Source organism: Lipotes vexillifer, unplaced genomic scaffold, assembly GCF_000442215.2.
Source record: "Lipotes vexillifer unplaced genomic scaffold, Lipotes_vexillifer_v1.1 scaffold520, whole genome shotgun sequence".
Lineage (NCBI taxonomy): Eukaryota > Metazoa > Chordata > Mammalia > Artiodactyla > Lipotidae > Lipotes > Lipotes vexillifer.
In genome coordinates, this window is record NW_006784004.1 from 1,570,149 (window position 1) to 1,582,690 (window position 12,542).

Sequence of the window (12,542 nt, forward strand, 5' to 3'; positions counted from 1 at the left end):
GCAGGAATATCTTTTATAGGAAAAAATGAGATTTACATTTACCTGCCAAGTACACTTACATTTTACAAATTAGGACAAGTGTTGGTAAATTTAAATTATTGATTTTGCTAGGAAATATCCACATTAGAAAATATACTGCAGTCTGTTCTGCAAAGTTAATACTTTTTAAAAATTCTTCATGTATCTCCATAATATTTCACTTATGTCACTTCACTGTAAAAGTTGGTGACAGCACCAAAGTATTGCTATCACTTTATGGAGAATTATATTTATCTTCCTTCTGAGAATGTTCAACTCTTTGTTCCTGTACCTATTGCCTTTTTTAAAATTCTATTCAGCTTTATTGAGGTATAATTGACAAAATTGTAAGATGTTCAATTTGTACATTGCAATGATTTGATGTACATATATATTGTGAAAGGATTCCTTCCATCTAGTTAATTAACACATTCAGTACCTCACACACCTCACATGTTTATCTTTTTCTTCTTTTTTTTTTTTGTAAGAACATTTCAGTTCTACTCGCTTAGAAAATTTCAATTATATAATACAACATTATCAACTGTAGTCACCATGTTATACATTAGATACTCAGACCTTATTCATCTTATAGCTGAAAGTTTGCACCCTTTGACCTATTTCTCCCTATTTTCCCCACCCCTGGCCCCTGATAACCACTTTTCTACCCTTTGTTTTTATGAATTTGTCTTTTTTCTAGGTTCCACATGTAGGTGCTACCATGCAGTATTTGTTGTTCTCTCTCTGGCTTATTTCATAATGCCCTCAGGGTCCATCCAAGTTGTTGCAAACAGCAGCAATTCCTTCTCATGGCTGAATATTTCATCGTGTGTGTGTGTGTGTTTGTGTGTATCGATAGATATAGATAGATAACACTTTTTCTTTATTCATTATCCATTGACTAATACGTAGGTTGTTTCCATAACTTGGCTATTGTAAATAATGCTGCAACACACATAGGACTGCAGATATACCTCTAAGAGATTCTGATTATAGTTCCTTTGGATATATACCCCGAAGTGGGATTGCTGGATCATGTGGGACATCTATTTTTAATAGGAGGAACCTCCATACTGTTTCCAATAATGGTTGTAACAGTTTATATTCCCACCACCAGTGCACAAGGGTTCTCTTTTCTCCACACCCTGGTGTACACTTGTAATCCCTTGTTTCTCTGATAATAGTCATTTTAACAGGTGTGAGATGACATATCATTAACGTTGTGATTTGCATCCTCTTGATGATTAATGATGTCTGGCACCTTTTCATGAACCTGTTGGCCATTTGTATGTCTTCTTTGGAAAACTCGCTATTCAGTTTCACTGCCCAGTCTTTAACTGGATTGCTTTTGTTTTTCATTTTCTTTTGCTATTGAGTTGTATACTTCATACATTTATAAATTTTGGATATTGAACTCTTATCAGATATAAGATTTGCAAATATTTTCTCTCATTCCTTAGATTGCCTTTCCCTTTTGTTGATGGTTTCCTTTCTTATGCAGAAGCTTTTTAGTTTGATGTAGTCCCACTTGTTTATTTTTTCTTTTGTTGCCTTTGCTTTTGGTGTCAAATGGAAAAAATAATGGCCAAGACCAATGTTAAGGAACGTGCGCTTAACATTGGACCAATGTTTTCTTCTAGGATTTTTATGGTTTCATATCTCAAATTTAAGTCTTCAATCCCTTTGAATTGCCTATTGCCTTCTAAAGGATTCATCTTTGACATTTAAGTTTCATTCTTGTATATTAACAGTTGCAAGTACACTGTTTTCTTTTGGATTTGCACCCACTTTCCTAAACTCTAAATATCTAATAATAGCATTTTAATAAGAAATAGCAAATGTTTTTATAGTCACAGGTGGTACTATACTGAAAAGTATGAGAAGAGTCAGAGAAAGGGGCATTTCATCAAGTAATTTATGTTCAAGTTGATATCCATGTTAACCATTGGATTTCAGTAATAATATATGACACAATTTAAGAAATAACAGAAGATACATAAAATAATATGTAGTCAAAACAGTATAGTATTCACATGGCCATTAGCTTGTTTGTCATGGATGTTGTTTGACCTAGTCAGTTCAAAATGTAAGTAAGGATGTTTGCAAGAAAATACCTGGCATTCATTTTGACAATCTATTTGAGCTCCACCTTGACTTAGACCCTCATCCTCATCCTTTACCCAATCTTTGAGCCATACCTCATCTCACTGTCTTTGATTCAGATTTCAGTTGCCCAGTTGCTCAAGCATGGAGTGATGGTCAAACATAGAGTGAGTGTCAAGCAGGCAGTGCAGATTTCTATTGTGAAAATTAATTAGTAATGAAAAAGAGTGTTTTCAAATTTTTGTGAGCCCTATGTGATTAAATGACAAATTATCACGCCAAGTATTAAGAGCTGTTAGTTCAAAGGAAGTGTAAGGATTAAAGGTAGGGGAATTGGATGTATGAAAAGAGTGACACACATTTCTGTTGAGGTGGAGGTGAAACAGGGATACACATAGTGTATTTCAGAAACAGGGAATGGATGGGCCCAACATCATGGAGAATAGGGGTTGAATGTGCAATCCTAGAAGAGGAAATTGGAAAAGCATTTTCTGAGCCAGGTTGTAAAGGCTGTCTTTGCCAGGGTGAATGGAGTTTAGACTTTCTTTCATGAGGCATTAGAAGACATGCAAAGTTTTTGGTAGCAAGGCACATGATGAAAGCAGGATATAATAGTTTAGAAATATTAATTTTAAATCTCTGAAATGACCCTAGAAAATGTTATTTGGCTGATTGATTGTTGCCATGTTGGCAATGAATTTCTTTTTGGTAATCTGAAGGAAGTTTGAAAGTACCTTTGGAAGTAGAGGAGAAAACTGTAGAATTCAGAGAAAAGTTGGTTGCCTGAAACTAATCCAAAAAGCAAGATTTACTTTTTCAGTGGCCTGAGCTCCTTAAAATGAACAGGCTTGATAGGTTTTCAGTTTTCAGCCTTGATCTTACTCTACTCACATACTCTACTCAGCTAGAAAAAAAGAACGAAAATTTTTGCCTTGTTATCTAAGAACAGTAATGAAAATGCAATGGTATTAGGGAGTGATCAAAGAAAAAAAATCATATATTATATGCTATTGCATGTAAGCATACGCCTAAATCCAGTGCTACATGGTATTGCAAATTGATTAACAAAACACACCCAAAGAATGAATGAAGCATATAGAATAGCAAAGTTTTTTGACCTAATAAAAGATTAAATAAAATTTAGATTTTGAAAAAATAAAACAAGTTTGCTGACTCTTAAATTTGCAGGGTAAAATTAAACATAATGATTCTGTATTCTTCCCTCTCCACCATCACAGTCTTCTGGCTTCTCATAGGCACATGACAGTTTTTAAAGCAGGGATAAAGATCAGGTATTGATTGTTAGATATTGATTATCTTAATTAATTTTCAAACTTGAAACTAATACCCTGTGAAGTAAGATGAAATATTTAGATCAACAAGGAAGCAGTAAAGATGTTATTTTCAGATTATAAATTTCCATTTATTCTTTCTGAAATACCTTTGTACAACATTTCTTCCTCATAACTTTTTTTTGTAACTTTTTAATGAATGCTTTAGTCAATATAGTACATAGGGCTCCCCTGGTGGCGCAGTGGTTGAGCGGCCGCCTGCCGATGCAGGGGATGCGGGTTTGTGCCCTGGTCTGGGAAGATCCCACATGCCGCGGAGCGGCTGGGCCCGTGAGCCATGGTCACTGAGCCTGCGCGTCCGGAGCCTGTGCTCTGCAACGGGAGAGGCCACAGCAGAAGCCCGCGTACGGCAAAAAAATCTTGAGGAGGAATTTTAAGTTGTAATTCCAAGCTTTACTCACATTGTGCTGCATGGATTATTTTCTATGGTAAAAAAAAAAAAAAAAAAATAGTACATAAACACATTTTGAGTAGTTTAGGAATGAGAACCATGTGTACATTTTTTAATGGACTTTTCTTAAGGGTCCAATTTAATTTATATTTTCTCAGTGCAGAAAAAGGTTTCATATCTTCCACCTTCCATGTGCTTCTTTTTCTCATGGATATGTAAAGATTTCCAAAGTCAAAAGTTTAAGCTTTCAAAAGAGTTCAGAATTTACAATGAGTAAATTTTATCAGCTGCATTAGTTTCCTAGGGCCATCTTAATAAATTGCCACAAATTAGGTGGATTAAAACAATAGAATTTTTTTTTTTTTCCTCTCAGTTTAGAAGCTAGAAGTCTGAAATCAAGGTGTCAACCTGGCCATCCTCTGATGCCTCTAGGGAATAATTTTTCCTAGCTTCCTGTGGTTCCCCTGGTACTTCTTAGCATGGCAATTCTTAGCATTTCTTGACTTGAAGCTGCATCACTCCAATTCCTGCCGCTAACTTCACATAGCCATCTTCTCTGTGTCTCTGTATGTCTCTCTGTGTCCTCTCCTCTTCTTATGAGGATACCAGTTATTGGATTTAGGGTACACCTTAATCCACTATTATCTAATCTATATCCTTACCTTGATTTATTACATCTGCAAAGACCTTATTTCAAAATAAAGTCATATCCTGAAGTTCTAGGTGGATATGAATTTTGGGGGACACTATTCAACCCACTATACCAGCTTAAAAAGTTTCAACATCTTAATTCAAACTTACCAAATAAGGAAGAAATATAATAAAACTAGAACTTACTTAAAAAAAAAACAACCCATACCAATTATTTGGCCACTATATTATAGGATTTACTACAATCTTACTACTTTTTCTCTTTTCCCATTGCCTGATTATTTCTGTTATTTGGAATTTTTGATGCCTTGAATAGTCAACCAAATTCCACTAAACCATTACAAAATAAGTTAGGCTTTTTGTACTTTTCCCCTCATGAATGAAGTATTCCATTATAAACGCATCTGCTTTTTGGTTTTTTGATTTAAAGGTATGTAAATGTGTAATGCTTAAAATAAATAAAAAGAACAGATTGCAGGACCCTGAAGATCAAATTAGCTTTGTATCCATCTGGAATTTGGGGATGGCTTCATTATTGCCTTCTAATTTGTTCATTCTTTACTGAATTGTCTAGTGGAGGATTTTATGCACAATTGTGCAATATAAATATCTTAGAGTAATAATAAAATATGATTCAGTTATGAAATAAAATCTGAAAATAATCCTGTGGCACTCTAATAGTATCATTGTCATTATAGTTTCATTTGGTGGTTTTCCATAATTGCAGCATAGATATTCCTCAAAGGCCCACCAAAAAATCTATTTGGTGTCCAAGGTATTTCAACATATCTACTGTTCTGATAAGTTTGGTTTCAAATATGTCTTCAGTAAGTACTAAGTTACTGTACATTAACTTTAAATATATCAACATATTCTATTTTATTAGTCTGATGAAGTCTATTTTATCTTCAAGAATTTGGTGTTTGTTTAACAGCGACATTCTTTAAACAATGCTTAAGGGCCATAGGGAGAATATGGAATATTTTCATTGGGAATAATGCATAATGTACTTTAAATGAAGTTATCTCTGATCCTGTACTTCTCATTTTTGATGGGTGAAAACAAGAACTGATGGGAACATGCCCTTCACTATCTCATGAGAGGGAGGATCCAGTATACTCTTCTCTCATTTTACTAACACCTTTTTCAGGGCTGACTAGATCATTCCTATTTTAAATCAAAAGATGCTTACACACAAGCTTGCAGTTGCCTGGGTGTAAAATTAGGTCTGTGGCCATTAAATTGTCAGATGATTTCTCAACAACACTGGATACCAGAAAAGAGGGACAACATAATAAAAGTGCTAAGTGAAAACACTGTCAAACTAGAATTTGTATTTGAATAAACCAAAACTAATTAATATTCAGAAGGCCAAAATAAGGATATTTTTACACATAACATGAGAACATTTGTCCCATAGAAACCTCTACTAAAAGCACCACTAAAGATGTGCTTAAGCAAGAAGAAAAGTAAATCCAGATTGAAATCATGGGATGTAGAAAATAACAGGGAGATTAAAAATTGACCTTAAGCTCTACTATCTGTGAAAAATAAGAATAACTAGGGTTTTCTTGGTTACAGGAGGGTAAAATTAATATTCTAGATAAAAATTGAAAAGATCCAACAATAAGTGAGTAATTTAAGCTTGGGTCCTGTGTTTGAATGAATAGAGAAATACTGAATAACTTTAGACACTTTACTAGAGAAAATATATCTGCATATGTTAAAAATTAAAGGCAACACGAAAGGGAAGAGGTAGTCTATAGATCCCAAACACGTTAAGAAAAAAAAATTATAACAACTTTATTAACCAAACAGAAATCAGGAAAGGAGAATTAAGGAAGCAAACATGAAGTAACAAATCAGATAACAGAATTAAGTCCAAATATATAAATAATCATAATAGATGAATATGAATTAAAAGGTAATATGATTTGATATAAAATGATCCAACTATGTTCTGCTTCTAAGGATCTCACTTGCAACAAATCTACCCAGAAAGTTTGAAGATAAATAGAAAAAGATATATCATGCAAATATTAATTACAAGAAATATTTTATTTTTGTCTATTATTAAAAATAATATTAATATAAAGATTAATTATAGCATTATTTGTATGAGAAAACATTGAATTTATGGAAAAAACTCACTATAAATAAAAAGTAACTCAATCTAATAAAAAAAGGAAAAATCTATCAGAAAGATATGACACTGACAAACTTGTAAGCACCTAATGGGATAGCTTCAAAATATGTAAAGCAAAAACTGACAGAGTTACAAGGACAAATTGACAATAAACTATCAGAATGGGAGAATTTTAGCATCCTCTATCAGAAAATGATACATCAAGCAGACAAAAAACAAGCAAACAAAAAAACTGAAGACAATTTAAGCAACAAAAGTAATAATTTTGATCTCATAGATGTTGAGAGGATATATTAGTAATGATAGTTAATCATCATTTCATATCTAGATCATGCCCACTCCACACTTTTATTATTTTTTCTCTTCTCCTTGCCTAGCATGACATCCCTTACTTCTCCATGTCAATGCAAAAGCTACTCATTTTTTTTTAAAGCCCACCTCAAGTCTTCTTTCTTTTTTTTTTTTTTGCATTACGTGGGCCTCTTACTGTTGTGGCCTCTCCCGTTGCGGAGCACAGGCTCCGGACGTGCAGGCTCAGCAGCCATGGCTCATGCAGGCCTAGCCGCTCCGCGGCATGTGGGATCTTCCCGGACTGGGGCACGAACCCGTGTCCCCTGCATCGGCAGGCAGACTCTCAACCACTGCGCCACCAGGGAAGCCCAAGTCTTATTTCTTAAAGGAAGTGTACCTTATTGTTTGTATGAATCTCTTTCTTTTAAAAAATTACACAAGGCACTATAATCTGTACATTAGTTTGTCTCCTTAACTGCAATTTTTTTTCTGCTAAGAGTTGAATACTTCTTGGTTCCACAAAATGCCTATAAACACTATCTTTAAAACATTTTATAGTTCTCACTGCACTCTTTTCCAGAACCCAACGTATCCTTACTATTTGAAACCAGATTTATTATGAACCAAATGTAGGAATTAGGGGGAAGGAAGCTTGACTCTTCAAGATGTTAGAACCATAGTAGAGAGTTATCTTTAAACAAATGTTGCAAACAACTGTTTGTCAGAGAATATCAACTTAGTCTGTTCTACTTCCAGAGAAAGGGGGGAATTACATTGTAAATCATTGACTCTATAATATAATGAAAAGGAACAGCATGAGGATGTTCCCACTGACACACATGGTTTGATTCATGAAACAGTTTCTTCATACCTCTTAGGCTACTGACTGATTCCTCAATATAAATCTTTCTGAAGATTTCACTAAGGACTAGCCAATCACAGAGATGAAGAAAAACCTTTATATAAGACAAATTTCCAAGGTTTAAACGAGAAACTGTTGCATGTATGTAAAAGCAAGTGACATAAGGACAATGATTTGCAAACAAGGTTCAAAGAACTCTGGGGATTTCATTGAACACCATGAGACTAAGTGGCTTTCTCGGTCATTAATTTTACAAGCCTTCACCAATCAATAGGCTAGTCTGTTACCAAATAAATGACTAGTGTTATACAACAGCAAGAAAAGGATTCACCACTTTCACTCAGGTATCGACTAAGAATAACCAAGGAACTGAACCATTCCCTGTAATTGAGTTGCCTAATGAATATTATTTGGAAAAAAACATAAACTACTCAAAAGAACAAGAGTAGTGATTGGGACTAAGCTCAGGAAAGAGCCTTAATTCCTTTAAGCAGTGAAAATCAAGAGTACACAGTAAATTCTCATTTAGAAGAAATCCAATCTAATTATAAGAAATTATGCCTAAATTCAAACCAATGGCAGTTGGAAATATTTCTAGCCAGGTATACAGACTTGGTGTTTTCTTACAAGCGGCAAAGCAGGGGTCTTTTCTGATTCTTTATGCCTATTTCTTATTCCTGCCTCCTATTGTTAGCAAGCTATTACTGTTTCTCCTTTTAATGAAACAGTAATATATTATTTGAAGGGTCAATGTTCATATTAAGAAAAAAGTGCATGGTAAACTGTAAAACAGCTTGGCATGTGGCAATAAAAACTGGCTTCTCTTCCTATTTTCTGGCAGAGAGGTATAATCTTTCCTAACCCTGAAGCTCATAGAGCTTTTTTCCATATATCTCTTATGGCAGTTCAATTATTGTACTTTATATTATGTTTGCTTCTGTAACTGCTTAATTGTAAGTTCCAAACAATTAATTATCTGTGTATTTCCCATACGTTATACAATCATAGGACCTAGCATGTTAGCCCTCAGTGCATGATTATTGAGTTGAAATGCTTTTTTTCACTCATTTCATAAATAATGCTTCAATTCAACAAAATACTACTATGAATGGATTTTTGTAGACACTTAAATCATGACAAGTGCCGATTTAGTTGAGCTATCCTTATACTCTGGGAAATAAGGATTGCCGATATAATGCTCTTCTTATTGCAATCCTGAAATTTGGATCTAATGGACATTCTGTCAAAATTCTTGTAATTTATTTTAATATAGCTGCTTTTTTCCAAAATAATTTCATTTAACATAAACATAGTCATACATCCCTAATTTGAATGAATTGAAAGGAAAACTAATTAAATTGGCAAATACTTGCTTTAGATTGAATCCCTTTTAAGGACATACAATAACTGCAACTATTATAACTACTCAGATACTGCCTAGTGTTGTTTTAATTAATAGATAAGGATGATCTCTAATTAGCTCATCAAAATACTAGTCTGAACAGTGTCAGCTCTGCACATATTGCAATTACATTGTTTGTAAGTAAATAGATACTTCTAAAGCACTTAAAGACCAGTTTGCATTCTTAGCAGAGTAGAGGTGCCCTCAACATTTTTCATTATGTGGTTAATTTGTTTAGCTAGTCTTTTCTTCTTAAGAGAGTAAATGAACAAATGAAAAAAACCCCAATACCACAGGTTTATCTCAGTCGATATTCTGACCAATTCCAAATTACTGCAGTTCAAATTAATGTAGTTTCTTGAATAAATATCATATGCCAGGTAACTGTAGAGAATTGTAGAAATACAGAGCCAGAAGGAAACCTTCCACTTGGATCAGTTATTCCAGTTCTCTCATTTTACAGATGAGGAGGAAATTCATTTATTATATGGCTCCTATGGTTAGTCATGGGGCAAGCCAGGCTTCACTTTGAGTGTCTCTGAGTCCTAATTCTGTGCTTATTGAAAAGCTAGTGAGTAATGTGAGTGAAAAAAATAAAACATACAAGGGGAGAGAGAGAGAGAGAATTAACTCTTAATTTGATATCGTGACCTTATGCAATTCTACACTGAAAGCAAATAAATTCTAATTTCTAATTCATGCATTCAATGAAAAGATCACTGCTGTTCTGCAAAATATTTTGACATACTACACTGAAAGACTTCATTCATTCAGTCAACATGGATTAGGATTTTTGTTATTTCTATGTTTTTACCAAGTTTGAGGTACTTCCAGGTGCTGGGGATAGAAAGCAAATAAAATACAGGTGGCAATGATAGAGGTTTGCAAAGCATGTCAAGGCGGTACTGAAGAAGAGCTCCCAACCCAGAATGGTGTGTGTGTGCGTGAAAGGTGGCTGCTTGGAAGAGGCAGTGGAGGGACTAAGTCCTTAAATGTAAGCCAGAGTTGGCCTGACATTGTCTGTAACAGCAAAGGGAATGAAGGAAATGTTACCAAACATGAGTTCATGTGCCTGGTGCACAGTGAGGCCAAACAAACGGAAATGTTGGAGTTTGGAGCCGAGAAAGGTTTATTGCAGGGCCAAGCAGGGAGAACAAGTGGGTCGTGATAAAAAAAAAAAAACCTGAACTCTCTGATGTTTTTTGGGGAAAAGTTTTTATAGGCAAAATTTGGAGTGAGGGCTCCAGGGTGTGTGACTTTCTTCTGACTGGTTGGTGGTGAGGTAACAGGGCAGTGCTCCAAGAATCTTGTGCTTAGCTGGAAGTTTCCATCCTTCACCTGGGTGGGAGCCTTAGTTCTGCAGAAGAACTCAAAGATATTGTTATTTATATTCCTCAAGGAGGAACCAGGACCCTGCCCCAAGGCTGCATTATTATTTCTTGACTGTTCCTTCCATATTTCTTTACTCCCTCCTTTCCCTGATTACCAACTGTTTGAACCTGCCCTTTGGAACTTAGGGAAGGTCAAGGAGGCTGAATGAAGCCTACTTCCTACAAACAAGAAATGGGGGACACAGAAAGGCTTTGGTGCCGAGGAGGGCCCCACAGGGTCCTGCTCAGGTTCAGAAATACCAGTTGGAAAATATTACATCTGATTTAGTTGGTCTACTCTGGTCTGGGGTTATTCACCTCTTGAGCAATGAAGGCTTCTTACATTTCAGGATGAACATGGTAGCTGGAACCCTGTTTAAGGAATTGCATCATTAGCTTCCCAAGTGGTCAATACTTGGCCTATTTCGGATAGTTTTTAAAACAATCTGTAAGCTTTCTAATCAAACAACTTGAGGAATATTCATCGTAGAATTGCTTAATAAGTAAACACCTACCACCCCAAATTGGACACTTCAAACATCTAAATTTCACAATTATGAAATGGGGCAACTGTATTTTCATGGTGAGGGCTGATGTCAAAATTTCAGGAGATCCTCACTGAGGAATAGAGTATTCAGAATTTTAAGACAGGAGAGCATTATATTGTGTTTATTTATATGTGGGAAATCATATCTACTATAAAATTAAATCTATTATAATTTGTTCTCTTTCTCTGTCTCTTCATTCTGTTTTTCACTTAGTGCTTTCCTGAATGTTCCTTTTTGAGGAATTAGGAGATTGACATATGAAGAGTCACCATAAATGCTTTCACTTTTCACACTTCTTGCTGTATGAATATCAGGGAACAGTTGTCTGTGTACACTTTTTTTATGGGCCATTAAGTATTATTTTGGATTCGAGCCTAGGTATTCATTCAGAATGGATGAAAAATTTTATTATTGTGAGGTTTTGTGTCTTTTTGCTTTGATAAGACATTTATTAGTTTGCATTTCGCTGGATTGCATGCTTAGTAATTCTGTACATATTTATGACTTCTTTGTAAAATACTCATATCTGTGTCATATATCATCTGAGAACTAGAATTTTTACCTTTTTTTTCATCTTCTATGTTATGCTTTCCTTTCTGTAGTCACATTTCTGACAGCTGACCCTTCCCTCCCTCTCTAATCACCAGCATAAACCTCTAGCTCAGACATCATCAAGCAGGTGGTCAGTAGTGGTCATTGACAAATGTCACAGAATGAGGAGAATCAGATTTTAGAGGCTCAGCTCTAAAAAAGCAAACCAACGTTCAGACTCTGATTTAAAAAAATTCTGTGGCCTTCTGACATTATCACAGTCCATTTTATCTGATGCTTTCATAACTTTCAACTATTTTAAACCTCAAACGTTTTCAGAGCTTACTCTTGATCCCATTTTTTTTAAAGTATGGGTGTATTGACATATATTGATAACATAGGTCACAACTGTCTTCTCCAAATAAAAAAGAGGGGACAACAAAATGATACATTTTGGAGCTGCAAAAGGACTTAGAACTTATCCTGCCTAACTTTTTATAAAAACTGCCCTGAGATAGTTCAGTGATTTGTCTGAGGTTATATACTTGGTTTCACCAGCTGGTTTGCAGAACATAGACCTCCTGCATTTTGTCCAATGTCTATTCAACTACATTTTAGTGCGTCTACATCAGTGCATTCCATTTAACTAATATTTACACAGTAGATTCTATGCACCAAGGATTGATAATACAGAAGTGTAAAACACACCAGCACACACTTGCATGTACATATGTGTATGCACAGTTCCTCTGCTAGAGAACCTTAAAGTCTGTCTAGTACCAAGAGTGGACAGGAGGAGTGCAAATGCATAACAGACCTGCTACCCAAACCTATGGTATTTATCTCTAATTGATGAAGGCATTGTTTTTTCCTGCTG

At 35.0% G+C, this 12,542-nt stretch overlaps 1 protein-coding gene across 1 annotated transcript in view; it reads left to right on the forward strand.

The window, feature by feature from the left end:
- The window catches only part of CTNNA3 (catenin alpha 3), a gene marked incomplete at its 3' end in the record, with an annotated part of 1,444,109 nt that overhangs the window by 746,924 nt on the left and 684,643 nt on the right, over nt 1-12,542 (forward strand). The gene's annotated exons all lie outside the window — the stretch shown is intronic.